At 49.6% G+C, this 19912-nt stretch overlaps 1 pseudogene across 1 annotated transcript in view; it reads right to left on the bottom strand.

Moving 5' to 3' along the window:
* The window catches only part of LOC144752354 (major histocompatibility complex class I-related protein 1-like), a 1183291-nt pseudogene that overhangs the window by 20457 nt on the left and 1142922 nt on the right, over positions 1-19912 (bottom strand). The window contains exon 7 of the transcript XR_013594111.1: positions 19717-19746. The product of XR_013594111.1 is annotated as a major histocompatibility complex class I-related protein 1-like (transcript). The remainder of the gene's footprint in view (positions 1-19716; positions 19747-19912) is intronic.

Here is a 19912-nt window from a genome sequence, read left to right as displayed (position 1 = left end):
TGGTGCCAAACTACTCCTCAATAAATCCACACTGATGCCAATGTGAGATGTATTGTACCGTGTACCCAGAGAGCTCCTCAGACGTGCCTCCTGAAAACCTACCAACCCTGGTATCGTCTCTGACAGGCGGTAGGCAGCCAGCCACCACCAGACATGTGGACCCCTGGGTGAACAACATACTCTGCTCTCTGGGACCAGAAACAATGCACATCCTGGGCGGAGGTGTCACACCTCCTCCATCAGGATGGGCCAGTGCTCAAAGGGGACGCTTCAAAGGCCTGAAGCCTTTGTAATGTGACCCCCAGCCTCTGCTGCTAGCAGGAGATGCCAGCCCTCAGATTACACCCCCACTTTGTGTGGGAAAACCGGTTGGAAAACCTAGAAGAAAAGGAGGTGTACCCACCTCTGCCAACTCCACCCCTAAGATTGGGGAGGCGAGGTGAAGCACATCTTTCAGTCCCCGCCATCTTGCAGCTGGGGAGACCCCTTCAATCAGGCATAACAGAGGGTGTAGCCACCACAGGTAAGGTGCCTATTGGCCCTACTTGCTACTCTCCTAAAACACCCCATATTTAGTATTTAGGTGGCTCAGTCAGAAGTAGATGATGATGTAAGAAGAAAGAGGTCATCGCTGCAGAGAAGACTGAAGACGACGACTGCCTTGGCACCAGCCCTACCGGCCTGTCTCCCGCTTCTGCGAACCCACGACCTGTCGTGCAGGCAGCGACCTCTGAAAATTCTGGGAGGACTGCTGCCTTCGATATAGACTACAATCTTCTGTGGACAGTGGACCGGTTCAGAAGAATATGACTCTAATCGGATCCAGCTGAAACCGCGATCCCTGCCCACTCTACGCCCAATGCCCATAGTCCGAGTCTGAGTGGCCCACCTGTCCAGTGAAGTCTTTCCAGCAATCCTGACCTCAAGTCCAGCGTTGGCTGACTGCTCCTGACCTCCACGACGATGCCTGCAAACTGAATCCGGATGCTCCCTGACTGCGACCGGCTCCAGTAAGAAGATTTAGACGTCGAAAGGCATCCCTGTACCCGAAGCCCCTGAGCCTTGGTGAGCTGACCCGACTGTGCCCCTGCAACCCCCTACACTACTACTTACCTCTGCTGTCACTGGTCTCCCTCTTTCAGCCACCGGTGCAACGTTTGCAGCCTGTTTGCCAAAAGAAGAAACTCCACTGAAAAGCATTGGGCTCCCCATGCTGCTTTTGCACCCTGGACCTCCCTGCCCCTGAGCCGCAGGTGGTGTATGTTTGGTGCTGCTTTGTTGCCGCTTTCCCCCCGGTGATTATTCTAACCTCCAATGCCTGGCCCCTGAAACCGTGCAAACAATCCACCCACCTACAAGAAGTGTGGCGGCAGGCACCCCCAGTCTCAATTGAAAAGCATTGGGCCGAACTCTGACTTTGACCGCTGCGTGTTGTGTCCTCCTGAGGCGGAAGCCGGGAGGTTGTGCTGTGTGTCGCGAGTGTGTGTGTGCCTCCTGAGAGCGCCAGAATTCTATCTCTCTCTGTGCTATTTTCAAAATCGGCATCTTTTTAATAATTGGCATCTTTTAAACTGTGCAACGTAAGTGATTTAATACTTACTTATACAAGCTTACTTTTGTCACAGGACACTCGTCGGCCCCTTCCCCACATTAAATTGTGAAACTCCGGTGATCAGCCGAGTTAGGCGCTGATATACTCGGACCTCACCTCGGCCCTCGGAATAGAGCAGCGGCCATCTTGGGGGTAGGCTACACCTTCTGCGCTCTAGTCTCCAGCGCATAAAAGAGACGGGTATGCCTCTGCGCAGCAGACGCGGTCAGCGGACGCGCCGTCTCAGCGCCGGAGTCACGCCAGAGTCTAGCCCGTCTGCGCCCGTCAGCGCAGAGGAAGCGCCGGGGGCCGGGCAGGCTGCTCATATAGATCCCCCTGTTCCTGGTAGTCCTTTATATTCCTTACGGACATTGCTATCCTATAAACCCTCATTTAAATCTTGTCACCACACGTTTCCGGATGCCCTCGAGTGCCAATGCACGGGGAGAGGGGATAGCCCCTTCCCCCATATCTCCCGAAATAGGCACTTTAGACCGGGAAATCACAAGCCCCCCCAGCTGAGTAGAGAGACTGGGTTCCTCATTAATACCAGATCCCTAATTAAGAACAATTTTGCCTTTAGGGATTTTATCTCCGATAGAAAACCTCCCTGGGTCTTCATTACGGAGACCTGGGCCGCAGAGCATTCTGGGCCAGAACTCCTGGGTGCTATCCCGGAGGGGTACTCGCTGTCTAAAATGGACAGAGAGGGGCGAAGGTGGGGGGGGGGGGAGGGGGTGCTGGGTATTTTACATAGAACTTCTATAAGATGTCGAACCGAGCACCTTTCCTCACCACGTGACTCCTTTCAGGCCCTATACTTTTCTCTTAATCCCTCCCCTACAATCTCCTTCGCTGGGATTCTGATCTACAGGCCTCCTGGCCCTAGGCCATCCTTCTGTCAAAAGTTACTTAAGTTGCTGGAACCCTATATTGACAGACCCAACCTCACCATTCTTGGAGATTTTAACTTCCACTTGGAGATGGATAACTCCACAGACACTGTCTCTCTGTTGGACTCACTAGCCTCCTGTGGTCTAACACAGAGAGTAGAGGGTCCCACCCACACAGCGGGACATACCCTGGATGGGGTCTTCACCAACTACCCTAGGGTAGAGACTCGGATCCCCCTTCCTCTGTCTTGGTCAGATCACATGGCTATCCTCCTGGATTTTACACACCCTAATTATGCCACTCCCCTAGCAGACCCCAGCAAGTGGGAATTAAAAAGGAATTTCAGAGGGATAAATAGTGATTCATTAGCTCCCCTTTTGTCCAGTCACCGTTCATTTTTAGTAAGTGACACGGACAGTGCAGCTCTTGACCAGTATAATTCCATTCTAAAGGCGGTGGACAAACTGGCCCCAGTCAAGCAGATTTACTCCGCCAGGAAGCGCCCCTCGGCGCCTTGGTACTCTGACACTCTCAGGTCACTAAGGCAGGGATGCAGGAGACAAGAGAGGCTCTGGAGACTTAATCTCGATCCAGATGAAAAGAACAAACATAAACTCCTACTCAAAGAATATAAAACCGCGGTGCTTGCGGAAAAGAAACTACACTTTTCCAAACTGACTGCCTCCCTCAGCTCCACTAGGGAATTGTTTAAAATCGTCGATTCCTTGTCGGCTCTGCAATCCCCTGATCCTATAATAGCAACTCAGGAGCTCTGCGACCAGATATCAACTTTCTTCTATGCAAAGATAACCAACATTCATTCAGGCCTAGAAGTTCTTAATCAAGAACTAGGACCTCCAGCTGCCCTAGTGTTACATCCTGCGAAAGAAGACCCTATAGAGTCACCACAGGGTAACTTTAACATCTTCCCCCGCTCACATTAAAGCAACTTGATTCGCATCTAGACAAGCTTAAATCAGGATCCCCCTCGACCCCTGTCCTCTGAAGACTTTCAAAGAATGCAGAGATGTTCTACTTCCTGCTTTTCTGGAAATCATCAACCTGGCAATCCAGGAAGGTGTCTTTCCGACCTCCTGGAAAATGGCCATAGTTAAGCCCCTTCTAAAAAAGGCCTCGCTGGATCCCAGGATCTTAAAGAACTATCGGCCTATCTCACTACTCCCAGCCCCCGCAAAAATGCTAGAGGCCAATTTAAACAACCATCTGAGTGCCTTCTTGGAGATCTCCAGCCTACTTGACCCCTCCCAGCATGGCTTTCGGAGGGCTCATAGTACCGAGTCCGCCCTGATAGTTGTCACTAATAACATCCGTGCTAAGGTCGACAGTGGCCAGACTACCCTTCTGGTCCTGCTCGACCTTACTGCCGCATTTGACACCCTATCCCCCTCCATTTTAGTCAAACGCCTTAGGGAGATAGGAGTTGACGGGCCGGCGCTTAGCCTCTTGAAATCTTTCCTGGATGGCCGTGTACAGAGGGCCAAGCTGGGTGATTTTCTCTCTCCTGCTAAACCTGTGCAGTGCGGGGTGCCTCAGGGTTCGTCCCAGAGCCCCACGCTCTTTAACATTTATGTGACACCTCTTGCCAGACTTGTAAGATCATTTGGGCTGGAAGCTCTTTCCTACGCTGATGACACCCAGATTATGGTCTCTCTTTCACAAACTGTTGACATCACAGCTCAAAATTTTAGGAACTGCATGGAAGCAGTTGCAAACTGGATGGTGAGAAATTTCCTCAAACTAAATGGGGAAAAAACGGAGGTGCTGATCTTCGGAGGCAAGGAGGAGATCTGGTCAATGGACTGGTGGCCTTCCGCCCTTGGAGCCTGTCCTACGCCCTCTCAGTCCGCTCGGAACCTGGGTGTTATTTTCGATACCAAGCTCTCCTTCGAAAAACAGGTCAGTAGGACGACCTCCACATGCTGTGGTGTCCTTAGAATCTTGAGGAAATTAGTACACTATCTTTCCACCGATGCCCGCAAATTGGTTACGGTGGCCCTAATTTCCTCTAGGTTAGACTACTGCAACGCATTGTACCTGGGAATCAATAAACTACAGGTACAACGCCTACAAATAGTACAAAACGCAGCAGCTCGGTTTGTTGTTGATGCCCCAAGGTTCGCATCAGGCACTTAATCAGGAAGGATCTGCATTGGCTCCCCTTCCAGGCCAGAATTGAGTTCAAGGTCCTGTGCCTCACCCACCGTGCTCTGCACGGGCTTGGATCGGAAGATATCAGACCCTTGGTGACCCTCTATGTCCCCGGCAGGGCACTTCGCTCAGCCAACAAATATCTTCTTTCTGTACCTAAAAGCAACAAAGTCAGATGGGGCGAGAGGGCCTTTTGCTCCCTTGCACCTAGGATCTGGAACACCCTTCCGGCTGAGATCAAGGGACTTACCTCCCACTCTCTCTTCCGAAAGGCTTTGAAGACCTGGCTTTTCAGGGAGGCCTACCTGTAACCGGCTCACTCCGCCCTCCTATCACACAACTTCTCCATCCCCAGCGCCTTGACGCCTATAAGCAATGTTGCGCTTTACAAGTTCTATCTCAACTCAACTCAACTCACTCGGGCTGCTGGTGGTGGAGTTTTGGTGCTCTCCTGACCCTCTCCTGCCCCTTGCTGACCTTTGGGCCGGAAAACTGGATTTGTAAGTGTGGTACTTACCTGTTAAACCACATTATTGTTTTCCCATAGGATAACATTGAACTGCTTCAAAAATATTTTAAGTGTCGACTTTTGAAAGTGCTAAATATTTTTCTTTTAAAACATACTTTGACCTTCGTCTTAAAATAAAATAGAAAAGTATATTTTTTCTAAAATTGGTCGGGAGCTCCTTCTTGAGTCGTGTGTCCATTATTGGTCAATATTGTGCAATAAATGTCTTACACTCCTCTGTGTTAGGCCTAGGGCTGCTCGCCCACACTACCACTAATGGAGCACTTTCGGTTTTACATTGAGCCCTGTACACTTTTTGGGGAACCCCTGGACTCTGTGCACGGTATTACCACCTAGTAGTAATATTACATACAGAACCAGCTTCTAACAACAAGTAAACCCCAAAAGCAGCACTGCGCGTGCCCACGCCTCCATTTGATGCCACAGGGTATCACCGTAGTCCACTTTAAAGCTTTTTACCAACTAGAATAATGATCCAGATGCACCCACTGCTCGGCGAGGAGTACAGAGCGAGGGTAGATTCACAGAGGGATTCTCATTGACACTTCTGCTTCAAGGCTCAGGCCTGATGTAAGACAAGAGATCTGCAGATTTACGTAGAAATGTGAAATGTAATTATCTCGAAGGGAGCATAGTGGTTGTGCACCGCGGTTAAGGCAGCTTCAGGTTGCACAAGGTCACACATAGTACCTGCCATCTGCACCTCTGCAGTTCCTCAGGAGCTCACAATATCATTCTCCTGTTACCGAGGCATAGTCTTCAAGAATGTTCAAGTCTTGAGTGATAAATTAGGGAGGTAAAGCCAAACATCCCCGAATGGGCCAATCAGAGAGGCCACTTGACAATCTGGAAGAAGTGCATCTAAAATGGCGCTCAGGCCTCATGTACCATCTGCAGCAGTTTGACATCTGGCCCTAGTAGCTCACGTGTGGCACAATACTTCACTCTTTTAAATGTTTTAAATGTTTTAGGCTCATCAGTGACTTTGAACAGGAAGTTCACAGTACATTTCTTTCATGGAAGGCTCCAGGCTGAACAGGTCCCTTTGTGGGTACTCAGTTACTCCTGGCCGTGAGTAGGCCTGGGTGTAATTGAAATCAGGGGTCATCTACCATGTATCCATGGGTGGGTCAAGATATGCTATTTGAGCGTCACTGATAACATTTTATACTTAAAATACCTAAAGTCATTACCTGCACATGAATCAGTGTTCAGAATTTTGAGCTTCTCTGGAAGTTCCACTGAGGGCTCCTTTCAAGCTTCAGACTCAGTCAGGGCTCCAAGACTCCGGATGCATTCCCTTGAGTATCCCCCTCTGACACTCAGTGTGCATGAATTACAAGAATGGGTATTGTTCTGGAAGGCCATGGGTGAGGACCCAGGACTGGATCCACAGGCACATACAAGCCACCCCTGCTCACCCAGGACAAGAAGTTCAGACAGGGTTAGAGCTCCGGCTGGCCCTGGGGTGGAAGCGCCCGGCCCTGGGCTCCCTTCTCCAGCCTGACGCGTCGCACAGTGCAGGGGACAGGGCCCTGCAGGCACTGGAACATTTCCCCTGCTTATCCTGGTTCAGCTCTAACTGGGCTCTAGGTCAGAGCTCCGGATGGCGTCGGGTAGAAATCCCTGGGCTGCCGTGTCGTAAAGTGTCCCAGACGAGGTCTCCCCTGCTCGTCCGGGTTCAGAAGTTGTGACCAGAAATCCAACTGGCCCTGGGTTGGAAGGCCCAGTCTCCCTTCTCTGGCCCACTGTGTTGTAAAGTGCCCGGCTTAGGTTCCCAAAGGCACCTTGGGATCTCCCCTTCTCGTCTGGGTTCAGAAGGGATGACGTGGCCCCGGGATAGAGCTCCCACTGGTCCTGGGGGCAAGCCCCGGGCTCCCTTCTCCACCCCACGGTGTCACAAAGTGCCTAAGACGGGGTGTCACAGTCGCACTACGTGTCTCATCCACAGTAATTACATGGCAAACGGACTGCGCATGTCCACCACCAGTGTCTGCCTTTAAGATAAGGCCATTGCGACGCAGCAAGAGTAACTGGCACTTGGCTGGTTACACATGAACAAGTGTGCACACGCGTGAGACTACTGTTGTGCACAGCCAGGTAACTGCGCACAGGTAGCCTGGTGCAATGGTGACTCTACATGGTTAGTCACCTGGGATAGGCCTTATAAGGTTAGTGTACACTAATAGAAGTCAGTGTGATTTACTGTTTTGTCTATAGTGAACTCCATTGTACACTTAGGGAGAGAACTGCCTTGGAACGCCGTTCCGCTCCCCTTTGGCCTGCAGAGACCACTGACACCTTGAATTAGAGTGTAACCTGTGCGGGGAAATCAATTATGTAACTTAAAAAATTATATTTGTAAACTTTATGGGTCATCCAGAGTTTTCTTATGTCTCTGGCTTCGCTCAGGATCAAAGCCCAGTGTTTTTGTCACCCTGCTGTGTCCAGTTAATTACATTTCCCTCCAGCAGCCGGAACAAAGGCCTCTCTACCCAAAGGGAGCCATTAACAGTACTTCACCCAGCTCCTGAGGAGGAAAGGGATGGGGCGGAGTGATCGGCATCAATCAATCAGCTGTCACATTGCACCAGGGATGGGCCTGCCCACGCCCACTGAACAAAGGAGAGTGCCCCAACAACAGCAGCCGACCCAGAAGAGGGGCTCTCTTTGAACTTCAGTCCCTGGCCGTGGTCAGCGAGGGGTGGAGCTGAGACCCAAGAAGCTGATGTGGTCAGTGATTCCTGGATAACACCATTTTGAACTGTCCCAGCATGCTGTGCAGGAGGGTTGGGACAGGGGTCGAGAGGTGACATGGCACCCTAGGATTGGTCAGGAGTGTATGACTTTGGAACCTTCCTCTCCCCTTTAAAAACTCTTGCAGAAGGTGGAGACTCTCTCTTGCCTGTGGACTTTTCCACACTTCGCTGCTGGATCCTTGGACAGCCATGGTGAAACGGTAGGAGGGACCCCCTGAGCCCCACCCAGGACTGAGGACTCTGCCCAGTTCACCCCAGGACCAGTGGGTCTCCCCAGGGCCAGTGAGGCTGGTCCCCTCAAGCCCCCTGAGGACCAGTTGGGGGAAAGCCCTACACCTTTGTGCACAGAAAGCAAGATCAGAAGGACAGATGGCGCAGGAAGACAGGAGAACTAGCACCTTGAGGACTGCACTGCTTTCAATCAATCAAGGAAGTTGTAGAGCGCACTACTCACCTGTGAGGGTCTCAAGGTGCTGTGGGGGGCAGGGGATGCTGCTATTGCTCGAACAGGCAGGTCTTGAGAAGCCTTCTGAAGGTTAGTAGGTCTTGGGTCTGCCGTAGGAGGATGGGGAGGGTGTTCCAGGTCTTGGCGGCCAGGTAGGAGAATGATCTGCCGCCGGAGGTTGCTCTTCGGATGTGGGGGACGGTGGCGACTGTGTGGTTGGCAGAGCGGAGCTGGCAGTTCAGGGTGTAGAAGGTGAGTCGTCTGTTGAGGTATGTTGGTCCTGTGTCGTGGAGTGCCTTGTGTGTGTGGAACTTGAAGGGGATCCTCTTGTTGATGGGCAGGAAGTGCAGGTCTCTCAGGTGGGGTGTGATGTGGCTGTGTTGCGGGATGTGGAGGATCAGGCCGGCCGAGGCGTTCTGTATACGTTGCAGTCGTTTCAGTAGTTTGGCAAGGGTCCCGCGTAGAGGGCGTTTCCGTAGTCCAGCCTGCTGCTGACGAGGGCCTGGATAACTGCTTTTCTTGTGTTGGTGGGAATCCATCTATAGATCTTGCAGAGCAGGCGGAGGGTTTTGAAACAGGAGGATGATATGGCCTTGACTTGCTTGGTCAAGGAGAGTGTTGAGTCGAGGACGAACCCCAAGTTGCGTGCATGGTCGGTGGGCGTTGGTGCTGTTCCCAGGGTCGTCGGCCACCAGGAGTCGTCTCAGGCTGAGAGAGTTCAGCCCAGGATGAGGACCTCCATCTTGTCCGAGTTCAGCTTCAGACGGCTGTTCTTCATCCATTTGGCGACGGCTTTCATTACTTTGTAGAGGTTGGTCTTGGCAGTGAGGGGGTCCTTGCTGAGGGAGAGGATCAGCTGTGTGCCATTGGCATAGGAGATGATGTTGAGGTTGTGCAGTCTGGCGACGTGGGCGAGCGGTGCCATGTAGATGTTGAGCAGAGTCGGGCTGAGGGATGATCCCTGGGGTATGCCGCAGATTATCTTGGAGGCTTCGGAGCGGAAGGGGGGGGAGGCGGACGCTCTAGGTTCTTTCTGCCGGTGAGGAAGGAGGTGGTCCATTCCAGGGCCTTGTCTCAGATTCCTGCGTTGTGGAGGCGTGTGCATAGGGTGCGGTGGCAGACCATGTCGAAGGCGGCTGAAAGGTCCAGGAGGATGAGGACGCAGTTTCGCTGATGTCATCGGTGGCGGCGATGAGGGCAGTTTTGATGCTGTGATTGCTGCGGAACACGGACTGAGACGGGTCCAGGATGTTGTTTTCCTCGAGGTAGTGGGTCAGCTGTTTGTTGAGGTTTGTCTAGATGACTTTTACCGGGAACTGGAGCAGGGAGATGGGCTGGAAATTCTTGAGGTCCCTCGGATCTGCCTTATTTATATATTTTTAAAGTTTTATAGAGCGCGAACAAGATCCTTGCGGATAACAGAGCGCTTTACATGAAGAAAAGTTCATTATACATCAATTCAATGCAAGTTAAACACATGTACATAACATCATATAGCAGTAAAGCAGTACAAGCACCGAAAACAGTCCAGTTGAGGCCAGTAAGGGGTAGATATAATGACTTATATGTCTAAATGGACATATGTCATAGAAAGGACTATTAGCGAGGGTAACTTTGATCACTAGATTTGTTTAGATTATGCTCCGGAGCATTTTGCCATGAGAATCAATTTTACTTCCTTTTTGAAAGAAGCAATAGAAGAGTTAAGTCTGGTTTCTGGGGGTAAGGCATTCCAAATCCTGGGAGCCATCCCTGAGAAGGATCGTTTATAGGTTTTCTTCTTGTTGAATCTTTGGGGTTTCAGTGGTAGGTTGTCCGCACTTCTTGAAGATCTTATCCCACCAGAAATCGTCAGTTTCTGTGCCAGATAGCTGGGTGCCTTGTGATGCAGGGCTTTATGCGTCATACATGCTAGTTCAGATGAATTCTGGCTTCCAGTGGTAACCAATTCAAGGATTTTAGGTCTGGGGAGACGTGGGCCCTTCTTTTAGACCCAGGGATGAGTCTCGCTGCAGCATTTATTGAAGCTCTTAGAGGTGCCGTTGTAGTTTTCGGAAGGCCACACAGAGAGACACATCCATACTCTACTCAGCTTCAGCTTCCTCAGTGTGTTTATCTGGAAGTTTGCTTCCTTTGTAGCGTTGCTAATATGTTTTGCATATTGAGATTACTGTCAAGAGTTATTCCCAAAGATTTCGCAAACTCCACGATGGTTGGTTGAACATTGAGTGCCGTCAGATGTTTGATCCATTCTTGCATAATAAGGACTTTGACCGGTGGAGCTATTAGAAGGAATTCGGGTTTTAGGGCATTCAATTTGAGATGGTTTTCGGCCAGCCATGTCTGGGTATTCCCAAGCGTTGAGTTAAACAGTTTGATGTCTTCTAGGGTGTGGATCTAAGGTATAATTGTGTGTTGTCAGCCTACATGTGATATTGCACGTTTGATGCGTGTAGCACTTTGGTGAGAGGTTCCATGAAGAGATTAAACAATGTTGGGGAAAGTGAGGATCCTTGAGGGACTCCCAACGGTTTGGACAAGGTGTTGTTGACCTTGAATGTTTGTGACCGGTTTTGGAGAAATGAGGTAAACCAGCTTAGCACTGACCCAGATAGACCCATTCTGAGTTTTAGAAGATCTATCAAGTTCTCATGTTTGACGGTGTCCAAGGCTGATGAGAGGTCTAGTAGGATGAGTAGGCAAGTTCCGTTCTGATCAAGGATTTGTAGCGCATCATCAATTATGTGTGTCATGGCAGATTCTGTGCTATGCCCAACTCGGAAGCCAGATTGGTGTTTTTCAAGAAGGTTAAAGTGATCAATATGCCTTGTCAGTTGGTGGTGAACACATTTTTCCAATAATTTGGCCAAGGTAGGAATATTGGAAATAGGGCTGTAGTTGTTTAGGTCCGAAGGGTCTGCCTTGGGTTTCTTAAGAATGGGTGATACCTGTCCAACTTTGAGAGTGTCCGAGATGCAGCTTTGTTGAAGTGAACTGTTAATGATCTTGGTCCAGAGAGGTAGAAGCAGTGGCGTAAAGTCTTTAACAGCGTTTGCAGGGAGAGGATCGGTGAAATGATTAGCAGGTTTCAAGGCACTTAGAATCTTATATATATCTTCTTCAGTGTAAGTAGCAAAGGATGACCAAGCTGCGTCATTTTTTAGGTCAAACTTTGATGAGCTTTGATGTTGCACCGTAGGAAGTGCAGGTGAGGTTTTCATATAAGGGCCCGCGTGTAAGATGAGATCATTTTGGAGGTCTTTTTTTGATGTGGTCAGCCTTCTGAGCAAAGAAGGCAGAGAATTCTTCATCGTTGGGTTGCGTGCAAGCTAAGTAAGCTAAGTCTTGTAGACGATGAGGTACATCCTTAGCTTGGGTTTTGATTAGTTCAAAAAGTGTTTGGGGGTGGTTTTTTGCTTGGTTTAGTTTGCAGCTGAAGAAGTCAGCTTTAGCGCGCTTGATCTTTCTGAAATATGCATTTCTCTTTTTCCTTAGTATCTTAAGGTGATTGGCAGATGGGACTGATCTCCAGTTACGTTCAGAGGTTCTAAGAGCCCTTCCATGGTTGTTGAGTAGACCATTGTATCAAGGCTTAGAGTCTTTAATGGATGCTCTCTTTAGTTGAAGGGGGGCTACCTCGTTTATTAAGGAGGTCATGGCATTGAGGTAGTGGTTGGTGAGATCCTGGACTTCGGAAGCACCTGCAGGGGGCAAAAGTGGGTTGCGGCTGGGAGATGGAAATAAGTTAGGATTGAGATTTTTTAGGTCTCTTTTCCATACTTTTGGTCTTGTGGATTGAACGGAGTTAAGTTTTACTGTTTCCTCGTTCAGGAAGGTGATAATATGATGGTCTGACCAGTCACAGGGTTGGATCGGTTCAAGCTGAGTGGAGTCCCTTTTGGAGATTATTATATCCAGGATAGAGCCTTTATTGTGTGTAGGGCTGTTGCAAATTTGGGCGAAGTCTAGATCATTGAGGACATTTTTCAGACTGTCGACCACTGCATCACTGTGGTCGTTCCAATGGAGATTGTAGTCGCCAAGGAATATTTGGGTATTTTGACGCCCATTGTTCGTAGAGACCATATCCATGAAGTGTTCAGTGAAGATGAGGTTGTCACCTGGGGGATGGTAGATAGTGTGTAAAGTGCATAATGATTTGCTGTTGCTGGAGATGTTGAGGCACATGTATTCGCAGGAAGGGAATATCGGGGATATAGCTTTGTTTACAGAGATGTTGCAACGATGTATACAGGCGATCCCTCCCCCTGTCTTATCCATTCTATCCAGGCTGATGATGTCATAGTTTGGGGGTACTAGCATGTCAATGATTGGTGTGGAAGATTCCGTAATCAGGTTTCAGTTAACAAAATCAAGTCCAGGTCTTGTGAGATAATGAGGTCAGCTATGGCTGCTGCGTGTCTGGAGGCCGATCTACAATTTAGGAGTATTGCATTTAAGCCGGGGTGTGACGGGGGATGAAGTAGGGTCCTGAATGAGTGGGACTCTTCTTAGGTTGTTGTTGATGATTCCTCTAGTGTTTTGTTTATTAGTCCTGTGAGGGTTGGGCGGGATGGTAGGGATAGAAAATGCAGTGGTAGTGAGGGGATTTGCAAGAGAGGGTTCGTAAGAGTGTAGAAGAGAAAGTAGATCGCTCTCCGTAAATGGATTGGTGCTTCGGATAGGGCAGGTTGAGTTATTGTGGGAGGGCACTGATTTCCAGCTGGGTGGAGAGAGTTTCGTGGCGAGTGTTAGGTGTTTCGGGAGCTTGCTCGAAAGACGGTCTTGTAGCTCTGATGACCCATGATTGTCTCGATATCACCTCTTTAAAATATGGAGTTCTTCTTTGATTTGGTGAAGTGCGCTCATGATCTCATCCAAACTGGAGCGGTTATGAATGTGGTAGGTGGCTGTGTTATGAGTGTGGATGGATGCATGGCGGTCTGGTTCAGACTGTCGTCCGGTGCATGTATGAGAATAGTTAAGGGAGTGGATGTAGATGGCTGAGTTGTGGGTGTGGCAGGCTGAGGTGTGGGTACGGGGAGTGTACTAGGGTGAGATGAGTGGACTGAAGGCGGCGAGTTATCCAAGTGGTAATGGGGTGTCCTATTATGTATCAGCGACTGACCAGAGGGGGGTGGGCTGGAATGGAGGGAGTAAGTGCTAAGAGAAACATTGTGAGTAAGGATGAGGTAGCGGTCAAGTTAGTTATGGAAGGGATGATGTTAGTGGGGTGGGGAGCTGTGATTGAACACGGAGGAGAATCAATATCTATTGAGGGTGCATATGCTGTCTCAATCGTGCTCGGAGGAATTAAGATATGTAGGTTGGTCGGCGTGTTAGTGGCATGAGTCTAACATGTGAGAAGTGGTTGGTGTAATAGAGAAGCGTAGCTGGGGCGGGTTTGGTGAAGTGACGTGCTGTGTGCTGGGGGGGGGGTCTGTAAGGATGTGGCATATGGTACCAAAGCAAGTAATGGGCGGTGAAGAGGTGGGGTGTGGCTGTCAGACGAGATTGGGGATGTGATATTGTGTGTACTGGTGGTGTAAGTAGCTTGGGTGGAAGTTTGATGTTTAGCTACCTGTTCTTTAATAATGGGGAAGATGTTATACAGGAGATTTAAACTAAGATCTGTGGATTGCATGAGGACGGTTCAGTTGTTGTAGATGGAGATGGTTGCAGACCCTTGGAAGAGCTGGGAGGGGGAAATATAAATAACTAGACCACGCGCAGTTTTCCTAGAGGATGAGATTGCAAATAAGGCTAGGAATGCTCTCCTCAATTGCACTCTTCGTTTAGTGTGGAAAATGATATCATAGGTTTCCGTTGTGTATAGAGAAATAGGGGTCAGCGATGAGTGTTTCAGGGTGAAGTTTTATCAAATTGTGCTTGAATCGTTTGGCTGATTTTCTTGAGAGGTCGGGGGGGGGAGATGATGGTGTAGGTATGTGTGCCTGTGAGCTCCATATTATGAACAGCACAGTTGGTGAGACGTTATGTGGCGCGGAACGAGTATGGGGTTCGTAGAGGGGTTAGTGCTATGCGGTGTGATGGGCTAGGGGATGTGGGTGGGTACGGGAGGGGCCAATAGCAACTGAGGAGAAGGCTGGATTTTGGGCTGCAGAGAAAACAGGAGTTGGATCTAATAACCTACTGAAGGTATTATGGTTGCCAGGAGCAGCGTTTGATGTGGAGTGAGCTAGGTAAGAGAAGAGACAGGGGGCAAAAAGAAAGATTAAAATAAAATGAGGAGTAGTGCAATGAGGTGAGAAGAAATGAGGAGGAATGCAATGAAAGGAAATTCTGACCGGAGATGAGTATGGAGAGAAGACGTAAGCTGTAGATCTGTGAGCTGTAATCCAGTGGAAATGTCAGTCTAAAATGGCCGACTCCTAAGGCAAGATCCTCATAGACCTCTATGCAGTCCTCTTTCTTTTTCCATACACCAAGTGAGACCCTGAGTAGTCCTGTTTCAATGACCATCAACCCATATAGGAATGTTGTCCTACTTCAGTTGTTATGAATTGGGTCCAAAGGTTGTCATTTATTTCTTTTTCCATTGACCAGGTGAGACCCAGCGTAGTCCTGTTTCAATGGCCATCAAACTATATGGGATTGTGCTCCTACTTCAGTTGTAATAACTTGGGTCCAAAGGTTGTTATTTATTTATTAATGTCATTTGTAGAGCGCCTGAATCACCCCAGATGGGGTATCTCCGCGCTGCGGACGAATAGATGATGTTGAACAGTATGTCTAGAACAGCAGTGTTTTTAGTTTTTTCCTGAAACCTAGATAGTTGTTAGATTGGCGGAGCTCCAGGGGTAGTTGATTCCAGAATTTGGGAGCAAGTTAGGAGAACGATTTGGCTCCCCATCTGGTTTGTCTGATGCGGGGGATGATAAGAAGGCCTTTCCCTTCTGAGCTCGAGGGTGCGTGACGGGGTGTATTTAGTCAATTTGTCGGCCAGGTAGGTTGGACCTAACTGGTGAAGGCCTTTGAAAACTATGCAACAGACTTTGAAGTGGAGTCTTTTGCGGATCGGAAGCCAGTGGAGTTTATGCAGGAGGGGAAGAGAAGGGGTGCGGTTACTAAGCGAGCTGCTGTATTTTGCACCACTTGAAGGGTCTGTAAGGCTGAGTCTTTGGCAGAGATCAGCAAAGCGTTGCTAAAATCCAGGCGACTAAGTACCAGAGCATGTATAAGGGTCTTCCGTGTTGACAAAGGGAGAAAGTGGAAGACTTTGCGCAGCAGGCTGAGTGCGTGAAAGCAAGATCGTTTGGTTGCTGCTATGTGGTCATCCAAATTCAGCTTATTGTCAATCAGGACTCCTAAGTTTTTGACCACTGGTTTGGGTGAGGGTGCTAAACCAAGTTCTTCCGGCCACCAGCTGGGGTACCAGCTGGTGACTGCGTGAGTGAACAGCATAATTTCCGATTCCTAGTATTGAGCTGAAGGAGATTGTGGCTCATCCATGATGTGATCATTTTCATGCCTTCAGCAAAAATCTCTTGGATGTTGGGGGTATCTTTGTCATAGGCCAGGAGCAATTGTGTATCGTCTGCGTAGGAAATCGGGTTGAACCCGATGTTCCTAAGCAGCGTGGCGAGGGGGGCAATGTATATATTGAAAAGAGTGGGGCTGAGACATGAACCTTGGGGGTCTCCTTTGGTGACTGAGGTGGTATTGGCTTTGAAGGGTCCCAGATTAACTGTTTGGGACCTGTCCTTGAGAAAGTCTCTCAGCCACTCTAAGGCAGTGTCTTGGATGCCTATTGAGTGCAATCTATCTAATATGATCTGGTGTGAGATAATGTCGAATGCGGCGGATAAGTCCAGCAGTATGAGTATTACTGCTCGGCCTGCGTCCGCCTGCATTCGAATATCGTCCACTACATTGACCAGAGCTAGTTCGGTGCTGTGGCGGGGCGGAAACCCGACTGGGAGTGATCCAAACAGTTGGAGGACTCAACATAAGCTGTAAGATGCTTATTGATATGCTTTTCCAGTGTTTTACTGTGCAGGGGAAGCAGTGAGATGGGACGATAATTGGTGATGACATTGGGCGGTAATTTGGGTTTTTTCCTAATTGGCATGATCTGGGCATCTTTCCATTCTTTCGGGAGTTTTCCTTGTGTAATTGAGCTGTTTAGGATGGAACAGAGAGGCTCGGCCAGTTCGGCAGAGAGTTTTTTTGCAATTGTGGCGGGGATAAGGTCTCTGGGAGAGCCTGACTTAGCTGATTTTAGTAGGGATTCTGTATCTAGTACAGTCAGCAAAGGGAATTCTTTTAGGGTACCCTGATTGGGTGGGCAAGGGCTGTCAATCGGTGGGTTGTGCCTAAGGTTATTGCTGGGGGTGGATATTTTGTTATAGATATCCTCCATTTTTTGTGTCAGGTGGGCGGCAATGCTATTGCAAAGTGATTGGGAAGGCTCGTCCTCTGGATTACACGATTTGGGATTGGTAAGGGTATTGAGAATCTGAAACAAGGTTTTGGAGGTGTTGTCAGATTGCTCAGGTTGGGTAGCTATGTGCTTTTTACGCGCATTTCTTAGGTTCTTATGGTATATCTCTAGATTCTCTTTATATTTGTCCCTGTCTGGTTGGTCTTTGGTTCGGCGCCATATGCGTTCTAGTTTCTTACATTTGCTTTTCTCCGCTCTCAGCTCTGGTGAGTACCAGAGGGTCTGGGGCGGGGAGCAGTTGTGGATGATTATCACTCTATGGAATGCCCAGTGGCTGGAGATGGCCTCCTTGTCTTTCTTAGGTTTCTTGATCAGGGCGTTGATCTCGGGATGCTTCCAGCTCTCTGGGAAGGTCGTGGTCTCGAAGGAGATGTTGATGGCCTTGTGGAGATGGGGTGCTGTGGCTGTGCTGGCTTTATTGAAGTTGTGGTGTGGGCACGGGTCTGACGGGGTGCCGGAGTGGATGGTGTTCATGATTTTGATAGTGTCTTCGTCGTTGATGTTCGTCCAGGTGAGCAGGTGGTCATTGTGTGTGGTGGTCGTGGGATCTGAGGTGTTGTTGGCTGTCATGGTGGTCTGGTCGTTAGAGCTGTTGTGGATGTCTGCGATCTTGCGATGGAAGAAAGTGGCCAGGGAGTTGCACAGGTCTTGCGATGGTGGGATGTCGTTGGTGTTGGAGCTGGGGTTGGAGAGTTCCTTCACGATGTTGAAGAGCTCTTTGCTGTTATGTGCGTTGTTGTGGAGGCAGTCCTTGAAGGAGGCCCTTTTGGCGGATCTGATGAGGTGGTGGTGTTGGCCCATGACGTTCCTGAGGGCTGCGTCGTTCCCCCGGTGTCTGTTCGCTGTACCATTTCTTCTCCAGTCTTCGGCGGGTTTGTTTGAATGTCTGGAGGTCCACAGAGAGCCAGCTGGTGTTCTTGTTGGTGTGTCTGTTGGTGAGTTTCTTGATCGGGCGAGGGTGTTGGTGCAGTTGTTGATCCAGTGCCTGAGGTTGCTGGCGGCAGCGCCTGGGTCGGATGGTGGGCTTCGGGCGGTGTTTAGCTAGTCTTCAGTGACTTTGCTCCAGCAGCGGCGGGGATTCTTTTGGGTGCGGTGGTGCGTGGTGGTTTTCTGGAAGGTGAAGTGGATGCAGTGATGGTCGGTCCAGTGGAGTTCGGTGGTGTGGCTGAAGGAGACGTGGGAGCTTGCGGAGAATATGGGGTCAAGCGTGTGGCCGGTGGAATGAGTGGGCGTTGAGACCAGCTGTCGTAGTCTGAGGTTGGAGAGGTTGTTGATCAGGGTGATGGAGTTAGTGTCGTTGTTCACGAGGTGGAAGTTCTGGAAGATACTGCATTCCAACTATATACTTGATCCTTAGAGAGTGAGGAGGGTTGCGGCCCCTGGTGGATAGAGCTCGTCCCTAAGAGTACAATTTGCCTAAGAACGTACAAACTGGCCCAACAGGACCTGATTTATCTCATTGCAAAGTTTGGCTGTTTCTCGCATGGAGCGTGTGGAGCTCCACTACCTCGACCGGGTGGGCCAGGGACCAGTGGTCAGCACAAGTGATTTGATTAGTTTTGCCCCCAGGAGGGGGTGTGCGTGGGGTCCCCTCCCGACTTCTCTGCATGGCCAGGGCTCCCATCCCCAGGGCATGTTCTATTACGGGGGCCGGGACCCCATCCCCTGGATGCTGAATTCGGGGAGTGGATGTGATGTAACTGCCAGAGCTGCTGACTGTGATTCTGGACAAATCACTTAATCTCCCTGTGCCTACAAAAAATGAATCTGTCCTTTTGTAATGTAACTGGTGCTTATGTAAAGCGCTCTAGTGCCTTCAAGTCAAGTTTGTGCTATATAAAAACTACCAAACAAATGCTCACATTCTTTATAGGGGGGGAGCTCCATAGCACCCCCCTCCCAGCCGTGGACAACCACCCCGCTCCCCATGCCTGTGTCTGGGGGAGCAGGAGGTGGCCATGGACCCCAGCGCATGCCTGCATGGGCGGACAGGCAGAGAAACCTTGCCGGCTCCCATGGCAGCATGGAGGAGTTCTGCCCAGATGGGGTGCAGGCTGGGGAGGCCAGGGGTGGGCTCCATGGGCCGCCCCCGAATATGGAAAAGCGTGGGGTGCCTGGCTGGGACCAGGCACCCCCCAAAAAAGCTAAGAAAAACACAAAAGAGAAAGCGTTGTGGTTCTTCGTGTCTCAGCGGGAGAACCAATACTATCTAATTCACTGCACGTACAAGCAGTCCCATACCAACCCTGCAGGCCCGGATCATTTTGATTGCATTTCTGGTTATTTCTCCCCTTCCGGGGGCCCAAGAAAGACAGGGCCACCACCAACAGCATCAGGAAGGCATCGCCTTTCACCACCATGGATTTCAGGAGTTCTCACCCTAAGTTGGGGGGGGGGGCCCAAAAACATTTCAAGCACTCCCAAGGATGGAGCTTTTTGCTCGACAGTTGGGAGTTCTGCGTTCTCAAGGGGCCATGCGTATGGTTGTATTCATCGTGGCCTGAGAGGCCTAAAGGTGGTGCACTGAAGCTCTCTCTAGGGCCCAGGTATTTGAAATGCAGTATCATTACAATGCGATGCCCTCTAGGAAATGTTTTTAAAAGTCCAGTTTGATGGTGAACATTTTTTAAAAAGTACACGAACAGAGCTTGTAAACTCCACCCCTCCGTCCCATGGATGCTTTACTGACAATGATCACAGTTTCTGACACAGAAAGACTTCCTGGTCTCACTCAAGATGTTCTTGTTTCTTTACCAATGTTCCCTTCATTTTGTCATTTAACAATCATGAGAACTTTCAGTGTCTTCTCTTAATCACTCTCAGAGACTCAGAAAACTCATCACAAACAAGTCAGGAGTCACTCACCTTGATTTGCCAAAGTATTGGAAGATTTTCCTGAAAAATAAAGCACATTTCATCAGTGTTAAGGTAAGAGAGGTCACTCAGCCTGTCCTGTCACTGGGGGATCACAAATGTTTACATAAAGAGGTTGGAGCAGAGAGGGGTGAGGGAAGTGCAGCCTCAGGTTAGATTGTTTGCAAACATTTGTTTCATTCCCTTT

Source organism: Lissotriton helveticus, chromosome 5_1 (genome assembly GCF_964261635.1).
Source record: "Lissotriton helveticus chromosome 5_1, aLisHel1.1, whole genome shotgun sequence".
NCBI lineage: Eukaryota > Metazoa > Chordata > Amphibia > Caudata > Salamandridae > Lissotriton > Lissotriton helveticus.
The sequence above is the reverse complement of the archived record's forward strand: the minus strand, read 5'-3'. Positions and strand labels throughout refer to the sequence as shown.